This window comes from Populus trichocarpa, chromosome 7 (assembly GCF_000002775.5).
Source record: "Populus trichocarpa isolate Nisqually-1 chromosome 7, P.trichocarpa_v4.1, whole genome shotgun sequence".
Classification (NCBI taxonomy): Eukaryota; Viridiplantae; Streptophyta; class Magnoliopsida; order Malpighiales; family Salicaceae; genus Populus; species Populus trichocarpa.
The window spans coordinates 5,220,551-5,231,451 of NC_037291.2; positions in this window are offsets into that span (position 1 = coordinate 5,220,551).

Below are 10,901 nucleotides of genomic sequence, written 5' to 3' on the forward strand. Positions count from 1 at the left end.
TAGCAGTAGCAGAGTAACAGCTAGTCATTGCCTCTCCATCACAACAACAACAGAGGTTTGCAATTCGGTAACTTCTCCAAGCCCTGCACAACAACAACAACAACAACAACAAATACTCCAGCCTAGGTAATGAAGAGAATAATGCTTAATATGGTTGTGGATGGACAATGGCATTATAATTCCTGTTAGTTAGAAGTGCATGCTCTTGGGTTTTAAACATGAACACTAACTGAATTTTGCGAAGGTGCTATGGTTGTTGTTGAAAATCTTGGGTGTAGATCCTTTGTCATGAATATAGTTTGCGTTTTTAATGTTTATAGGCATGGGATGATAGTTTGGTTTTAATTGGGTCTGATTATTTTGACAACGAGCTGGGCTACAATAACAATATGGATTCCATGTTTTTTTTTTTTTTTAGGCTGACTTGATGGGCTTTTGTTTTGGGCTTGACTATAAAGCCCGGTTCACGTGAACGGGCCAAACCCATTAGAGGCTAAAAGCATTGTTTGATTGTGCAGAATTTTATATAGGAAAACTGCAAAAAAAAATAATAATAATTGTCTTTGGGCGTGTTTTGTAAACATGACCTAACAAATTTTTGACAATTTTTTTTATTAATGTTTTTCTTGTTTCGCCAAACAAATCCCAAATGATTTTCAAAAATTCTAAAAAAATCAAGGGACCATTTTAAAATTATTTGTGGGTCCATTGCGTGTTTTCTAACAATTTTGCTTAATATCATATTGTAGACTTATACTATAAGATACTAACCCGATATTAAATATACCTGCTTTTCTTCAAAATTTTAGAGAAAAAATAAAATATTCCATATTTAAAAATAAAAAAATACATTTTTATTTGTTTGCATATGGTTAAGTCTCTCAAAAATAAAAAAATAAAAAATAAAATCATATTTCGATAAATAATTAAAAAAAAATACAAGGCATGATTTAACATTTTTAAATATAAAAATTCAAGAAAATTAGTTTTGTTAGTATCTTTGCATGCATTTTTAGATTTAATAACTCGTTTATGAAATCCAACTTGGCTTCCATTTTAAAAATATCAAAAAAATTATTTTGTTTGTTCCAATATCAAAAATTACAAACTTATACGTAAGATGTATTCCCAATATTAAGAAAAAAAAATACAAAAATACTTTTTGACTCTAGAATGACTGTTTTAACCTGATAAGATAAGGACTTCTTTACTGATGATGACTTTTCTTAAACTTTAAACATACCAACGACTAGAAAACACAACAATACCTTAATTTATATCAGACAAACAAACAATGTAGCTTACCTGATGTAAGGTTTACTAGGGATGATACGTCCTTTCTATACACAACTAGTACCCTTATCTAGACTTTGAAACCAATTAGGGTTTATAGTGATCAAAATACTAGGTGGAGACTTTATCCTCTTTTTTACTAATAAGAAATAAGAATTCTTAGCTTACTTGAGGTAAGGTTTACTAGGGATGATACGTCTTTTCTATACACAACCAGTACCCTTATCTAGACTTTGAGACCAATTAGAGTTTGTAGTGATCAAAATACTAGGTGGAGACTTTACCCTTTTTTTACTAATAAGAAACAAGAATTCTTTATTCTTTCCTCCATCATTAGAAGATCCCAACCTAGAAGGACGATTACTGTGATGCCGCATACGTGCGATAGAATAACGACTCCATTAGAGAAGCCTATGGACTTAGCTTTGTTTTTTTTTATCTAATTGTTATGTTTTAAATTATTTGGTCTATATTTATTTTCAACATGCCATTTTTAAACTTTTGTTTATATGTTTTAGTTTTTGTACAAATTGTTCATGCATTGTATAATTAATTCCTTCATGCATCACTTGCTTTGAGAGCACACACAAGCTTCTAAGTTTGGTAGTGAATTAGTGGTCTATCTCTTATATAACTATTGGTCAGGGTTCAGATGTGTGAAACATTTAATTCATATCTGAGTGTCTGCTTGGTAATGGTGGACATTTGTACCTTAACCTTAACCATTCTTTCTTGGATGAGTTTGGATGTAAGCTAACATGTGTGTGCCATCATCATTATATCAAACTTTGATGTTTTGTATACTAGATGGATCAAGTTAGGGAAGTTAGATGCATGATTATATAATAATGATGCAGATCTAGCCCATTTCATGGGCGTAGATAACATAGGTCACCTATTTGACTTTCTAGTTAGGGAAAAAAAGTATGAATGAGGTGACTAATATCAGGCTTTGCTAGGTCAAGTGACTTTCTAGTAAAGAAAATGACCAAAGATCTGAAACATGGGAATAAATGAGTCACTATGAATTATTGGCATATTTTAAGGCTTTTGATGAATCCTGCCAACATATTGGGTATAAGAAAAAAAATTGTTTGATATAATTAGATCAAGATTATCAATTGATCGTGTCTGATGTGACAAGTCTTCCTCCAACACCACCAAAGATAGATGATAGATAAGTTAAACTTCATGATCCTTTAATTGAGATTAGCTTAAGGACTAAAGACATACTTAGGCTAACTTTATAAGTTCAAATTTACTAAAAAATTATAAAAAAGATATAGTATCATAACTTCACATTTATAAAGATTGTTTTGCCTTGAATTATGATGCAATGCCTAGTTTAGATAAAAGTTTGGTCGAATATCAATAAAGCCTGGGTTTAAGACATACAAACAACCTTCATAAATAATGAATCTAGAAGTGATTGATCATGTGAAATAGAAAATCAAATGACTCTTATAAGCTGTATTTATTAATTCAGTAAAATATGTTGAATGAATATTTAACATAATATGAGTACTAAAAAAGAATGGCAAGTTAAGGAAATGTATAGATTTTAGAAATCTTAATCTTGCAACTCTAAAAGATAAATATCTAATGATAATAGCTGATATGTTGATCAATTTTACAGCCGATAATGAAATTATTAGCTTCATAAATGATCATTCAAGCTCTAATAAGATCTTCATTGTGTCAGAAGAAATGTTTAAAATGATTTTAGATATGCTGGTGCACTAAAGATATATTAATAGGTGGTAGTGTCAATTGGTTTAAAAAACATTGATGCTACTTACTTAAGAGAAATGAATCTAATTTCGCATTACATGATCAACCATAATATATAGGTTTATATTGATGATATTATGATAAAATTAAAGTTCAAAGCTAACCTTTTTTATGAGTTATGTGTTGTCTTCGAACATACAAAAATGCACAATTTAAAAATGAACCCATTAAAATACACCTTTGGCACATAGGTAGGTAATTATTTGAGGTTCGTGGTGCATCAACAAGCAATAAAGATGGATTAAAAAAGAAAATGTCATCATAAAAGCACATACTCAACAACATAAGAAGGAATTAGAGTGCTTTATTGGGGGAAAAAATTTGGAAGTTTCATACAAACACTATAAAAAATATCATACCATTTAAATTGATAGAAAATAACACATATGAATTCCAATAGACTAAAAAACAATAAGTTTTGTTTTAAAAATATAAAACTTATCTAATTAAACCTCTAGTAGTCGCCCTATAAAAACCTAGAAAGCCTTTAAGGTATATCTCTTCTACATACAAGTTAATTAGTAGCATGTTAACTTAGAAAAATGAAGTTGGACATGAGCAAGTTGTCTATTATCTTAATCATGTTCTTACAAGTGTTGAAGAACATTTTACGTTAATAAAAAAGCTCTGCTCATCTTTATAGTTTTTTCTTGTGTAAAAATTCACTAGTATATATTATTAATAGACATGTATATTATTTATAAAATAAATTTAACAAGTTTTCTAGACTTTTCTTATGAGGTCAAATTGGAATATGAACTTTAGCATTGTTTAAATTGAATTTATATTACATACTATAAAAATTAGTTAAAAACCAAGCTTTGATCACCTTGCCTGATATCGATCATGAACTAGAACAAGACATTGACATTGTTATGGCCGAACTTATTCCATGATAATTATGGTTTGATGGATTGAAAACTAAGGATAAGGCAGATGTAAGGGTGGTAATAATTTATCTAATATATAATAAGATGATCTTATCATTTGACTTGATTTTTATTGCACTAATAATCAAGCTGAATATAAAGTTTTAATAACAGGTATGGAAATACTCCTGGAGTTAGGGCACAATCTATCAAAGTAACAGGAGATTCTATAATTAAATATAAACTAGTTAGTTACTGAATATACTTATAAATACCCTACATTAACTCCATAGCATCAAGTGACTAAAAGCCTTATTGAAAGGCTTTCTAATTTAATTTTTTGTTTTTCATTGGAAACAATATAGAAGCTAATGACTCGGCTCAAAATAGATCCAGTTATAAATTGGCTCTTGACCAGTATTGCATCATCAATGTAAGGATTATTATGTGATCAATTATTATTGATATGCAATAGGATTGTAATGATGAGCAAAATATTATAATTTCATAGTAAAAAACATACAAGACAACCATACAAAACCATTGCTAAAATTTTCTATCGAGTATAGATAAATGGTCTTAAAAACCACTAGTGTTCTTGATTCATAAAAGGATTGGACAGAATAAATCAAAACTTTTTTTTATAAGACCTTTAACAGAAAGTTTTAAGATCTTTCATATCAATAACGACTAATTAATCCTCCTAACAAATGTATTATATAAGAGACATAAAATTATAGTTTTACTCAGATAACTAGGACAAAAAAAAAACATTAGTCATGATTGAGGTTCATAAAGAACTTTATAGAGTCTATTAATTAGGTATTAATATGATATGGTTAATCATGAACAATGACTTTTCATTGGCCATGTATAACCAAGGATTGTATTAATTATGCAAAAGGATGTCACTAATTTGGTCTAATCTAGTAAGAACCATCAAACAAAGTTAATACGATTGTCAAACATGGCTTTTTAGATGATGAACAATGAACATTATTGGCAAAGTACACCCACATGTATCAAGGAAACATAACTATATTTTTGTAGAAAAAAATTTCCTTACCAAGTGGGTTAAATTTATTCCATTTTGATCGATCAACAAAGAAACTATGATTAAACTTATTAAGAAACAAATCATTCACATGTTTGGACTCCTAAAAACTATCACTACTCATACAATAGTCTTGTTATGCCTAATCAAATGTGGAAGTAGTATCAACCATTTAACTTTGATTCTTAATATACAAAAACTGGTCATATATAATCATAATGCTTGACATGATGCATTATCATAAGTATTGTAAGTTTAGAGGACTTAATAGAAGACTATATTAAGAACTTCACCATTTACTCTAATTTATAGTCATGATGTTATATTGCCCATAAAACTCACAGTACAATCACTTCAAAGAGCTACTGAGTTGATATAAATAACTTAGATTATGAATCATCTATGCTAGCAGAGATAAAAGGTTTGAATGAGATAAGACTTGGTATATAGAGTTATTTACTAGCACATAAGAAGAAGGTTGAGAGAGCATATCACAAACTTAACCTTATATTTGGAGTAATGTAGAAGATGATGAAACTAGAGGCTTAACTTAGAGATCACAAGTTAAATTTCCTTGGATTTATACTATTTATACTTTATGATGCAAACCTCATGAATATAAAGATCTAGAAACCTACAATCAAATCGACTTTTTCCAAGAAAGCTAAGATTATGTTTGGAATTAAGCTTAACACAACGATAATCTGTATTGAGGCACCAAGACTATAAGTAACTGAAACTTCACCCAATGCTTGAGAATTGAATACCTCATTTTAAGGTTAAGTATAAAAGATGACAATAAGTCATCCAAAGGGAAACCAACTCTTCTGGTGCTCTAAAAGCAAAATTTATGGAACAAGTGATAAAGTCTCATAACAAAAAATCAAAAGAAAGGAAAGGAATTGCCAAAAACTTTAATGAAAGGTGTTTTACCTATAACAAGATTGGGCATCTAGCCAAAGATTATAGAAATAAAGGTCAAAAGAAAATCCTAATAAAACAATTTCTCAAGCCAATGTCATCGAGGTTGATCACCTTACAAATAAAGTTTTAAAAATGAACTTGTTTTGTGTTGTTTTTCAAGACAATCTAATCAACAATCCTAAGTAATGGGAGGTTAACACTAGTGCTAAAAGACATGCATGCACTAAGAAGATTATGTTTTTCACTTATAAAGAAGTGTATGGAGAAAACCTATACCTAGATAACTCATTAGCCTCCAAGGTATTAGGCATTGGAAAGTTCATACTGAAAATGACCTCTGGAAAGCTTCTAACCTCAACAATGTATTGCATGTTGTTAACATTAGAAAGAACTTAGTGTGTGGCTCATTGTTGAGAAAAAATGGTATTAAGATAGTTTTTTAGAGTGGTAAATTTATACTCTTTAAGAGTGGTATGCTTGTACAAAAAGAGTATTTCTATGATGGCCTCTTTAAAATTAATATAATGACCATTGTAACCAATGATGCGAACAATAATAAGATTGCCTCTTCTTCTTATTCGCTTGAGTCCTGTGATGTGTGACATGACAAGTTAGGTCACGTGAATTATAATTTTATGTAAAGGTTAATAAACCATGAATTATTACCAAGTATGATTTTTGAGAAAAATTACAAGTGTGAAATTTATGTAGAATCAAAATTCACAAAACCTTATTTTCAAACAATTGAAAGAAATAGTGAACCTCTAGACTTAACTCACTCATATATTGGTGATTTAAAATGCGTACAAACTAGAGGTGGAAAAGTATTATATTACTTTTATAGATGATTACATAAGGTATTATTATACCTCTTTACAAGATAAATCACCAAAGATAAATCAAGAATAAAATATTTAAACATTACAAGAATAAATCTTTTAAAATGTTTAAACATTACAAGAATAAAATTAAAAATCAACTTAACAAAAAGATAAAGCTAATAAAAAGTGATAAAGGTGGAAAAAACAAACACCATTTGGTGAATTTGTTTTTTCTAAAATGGTATTATTCACCAAACTACTACTCCTTATTCACCATTACAAAATGACATTGCAAAACATAAGAACTAAACATTAAGAGAAATGATGAATTCCATGTTGATAAGTTCGGAAGCACCTTAAAACATGCAGGGGAAGGCAATTCCAACTGCCAATTATTTACTTAACAAAGTACCCCATAAAAAGTTAGAAAAAGACACCATATAAATTGTGGAAAGGTAGAAGACCCTCCTATAAATACCTCAAAGTGTGGGGGTGTCTTGCTAAGTTAACAATATTTGATCATAAAAAAGTTAAAATAGGACTTAAGACTGTGGATTGTATGTTTATCAGATATGCATACAATAATAGTGTATATTAACTTCTTGTACACAAGTCAAGTATTGAGGATATTCGTCCCAATACTATTATAAAATCAAGGAATGCTACATTCTTTAAGTATGTATTTTCAAGTAAGTTCAAAATCAATGAAGTTGATAAATGTGTTTATGTGAAAAACTAAATAAAGATTATGTTATTATATGTCTTTATGTGGATGATATGCTAATTTTAGCCAGCAATGAACACATGATCAAGTCCACTAAAAAGGTGTTAACTAACAAGTTTCACACGAAAAACTTAGGTGTTGCAGAAGTCATACTAAAAATAAAAATTTCTACAACATCTAATGGATTAGTATTGTTCAATCTCATTATGTTGAGAAAATTCTCAATACAGTTTCCTAAAGGTGACAATAGCATTGTCAAAACACCAATTAATATAAATGTACATATGTCCAAGAATAGAGGTAAGGGAATAAACTAATTAGAATATTCTTGAATAATTAGAAGCCTAATATGTGTTATAAACTACACAAAGTCTGATATTGCTTACTCGTTTAGTAAATTGAGTAGATTTATAAGTAATCAAAGTATGGATCATTGAAAGACAATAAAAAGGGTACTCAAGTATTTGAGGTACACCTTTGATTATGGGCTATACTACACTAGTTAATCAACCTTACTATAAGGGTATAATGATACTAATTGGATATCCAACACAAAGGATTCAAAATCCACAAGTGAATATATCTTCATACAAATGTGTATTGCTAGATCTATGATGGAATCAGAGTTTATTGCTTTTGATAAAGCTGGAGAGGAAGCCAATAGATTTAAAATTTCTTAAACCAATGCCAGTTATTTATGTCCATTGCGATAGTTGGTCATTAATTGAAAGGTCACGAAGTGGTATGTATAATAGGAAGTCTAGATATATACATCGTATATATAATACTATTAAATACTTACTCTAAAATTGAATTATTTTCATTGACTATTTAAGTCAAAAGAAAATATTATGGATTCGCTAATCAAAGGTTTGTCAAGAAAGCTTGTGTATAATTTCATCAAGGGGAATAATCTTAAAGCCTTTAATATATGAAAGAGTATAATGATGGTAACCTTATCTAGTTGATTAGAGATCTCAAGATCTAGATTCAAATAGAAAACTAATTCGTATAGCATTCTCCGCGGCACTAGGAAATTATTATTTATTACTTATTCCTATGATGAAATAAGTTTTAGCTCTAGGGTGATAAAAGGGTAAGCTTAGCTTCACTATTTAGCCGAGTAAATCTAATAGTATTTCACTAAGGAATGTTTAAATCCAAAAGCTACTTATCATGATGTGTAATCTATCAAATCAGTATCTCTGAACAAATATTTGAGTTGTTTTCAAACTAGTGAGACAATTTCTATTCATATGAGAGATTGTTGAAAATTTATTTTAAATAATATAATTTAAACAAATTATAGGTGAATGAGAAATTAATCTCAAAGAACTTTTTGTTTTCCTACTCAAAGAACCCTTGGTTTTTCTAGATTTAATTCTTGATTTATGATGGCTAATCAAAGGTTAAAAATGGTGAGAATTAATTCTTATTAACTCTTCAACATTTTAACTTCCAAAATTCACTATAAAAAGGGGTTGAAGGAAGAGCTTTCAATTTGAATTTTTAGATTTTTACATATTCTTCATAACCTCATGTTTTAGTGTTTTCTTCTCATTTTAAGTTTTAGTTTTCCTGCAAAATCTAGAGTTTAGGTTCATATTATTGAGAAATATTTGAGTTTCATATTCTTTGTTTCAAAAATATTGTTTAGAAGTGCATCTAAACCAAAATGGTGTTATTGGAATCATGGGAGGTATATTACAAACATACTAGTTGCATAAGTAAGGAGCAATAAAGCCTTAAGGTAAATGATTTATCCTTGACAAGAACAAAAATCTCATTACTTTAAAGTGCTTCAACAAGTAAGTATCATGATTCATTTTAATTTAAGTATAGATATTTTTATTATTTGTATGCATTTTAGGACTTTGAATTAATAATAATTATAAGTCTGAATATACGCTTAGTACGCATACTAGTGTTCTGTTAATATATTTGTGTTGAAGATATGTTTACCATGAGTTATTATTTTACATGCTTATAGATTTAAACTTGTATGAACTCTAGACTTTGAATTAATAATAATTATAAGTCTAGATCTACGCTTAGTATGCATACTAGTATTCTATTATTATATTTGTGTTGAAAACATATTTGACATGAGTTATTATTTTGCATGCTTATAGATTTAAATTTGTATGAACTCTGGACTTTTTTTGAAATTATTTTTATGTGTAACATATCTTGTTATGATAAATAAAAAATCACTAGTCTAATATATTTACAAACTTTGATTCTACAATTATTTTATTAAAAATACAGGAATTAAATAATAATTTACACTTACTTTAAATATTTACTTAATGAACATATTATTTGTTATGGGCTGTCGAACCAACAAACACTAAAAGCTTGATTGGCCAAGTTATTTTTTAAGTTATTTTTTCGCATTAATTTATCATCTTTTCTTTAAAGCAAAATAATTAAAAATATCAAATCACCAAATGGTAAGACTTTTAATTCATTATTGCTTGATTTTCGACGTGAAATGTAATTCTGCATATAAAGACATTAGTTTTCACTAAAAAAAAAAAAAAAAAAAAAAAAAAACAAGTGATGCAATTTAAAGAAAAAAAACTGCTTATTTTATTTTAAAAAAATACTTAAAAATATTAGTAATAAATATATAATGCATACACGAATCTTAATCAAATTATACAATGTTTTTATTTACTTGAAGAAATGATACATAATGTATTCATTCTTCTTTCTTTTTTTCTTTCTTTCTTTTTTAGTTATTTATTTTATTTAATAGATTTCACTTGTTAAGAAAAATAGTCATTAAATTATATATTTTTTATGTTTACTTTTTTTTTTAAAAAAAAAAGGAGTACTGCTAAACTATCTAACTATTTTGTTATCCCCACTACTTGACCTTTTTTTTTATAATGACTAAGGTACGTTCTTTATGAATGTTTATAATTATTTAATGTATGGTCTTCATTAATGATGACAAGAAATAGTAGAAATAACAATTTCTGTAATGACTTTAGCACCGTCCTAAAAAAAGTTAGATGTAATGTTTTAATTCTTGTTTTATTGTTTTACATAAATTATTTTTTTCTTTTTTTTTTCTAAAAATTATAATTAGGTTCTTTTTATTGTTAGTATTTCAACTTCAATCCTTATTTTTTTAATTTCAAATTTTTAGACTTAACCCTTTTATAAAAGTTTTATTTGTTTTCAATTTCATTATTCAATTTCAATTTACCAAATATTATATTCTCCAATGTAGTCCTCATTCTTTGAATTTCTTTTTTTTTTATTCCTTTTATAAAAGTTTTAGTGATTTTCAATTTCATCTTTCAATTCAAATTGATAGTATTATGTTTTCCAATTTGGTTGTCATTGTTTTAATTTTTATTTTTTTTCTTGGTTTTTTTTGTAAAAGTTGTCATTCTTTTCAATATCATCCTTTA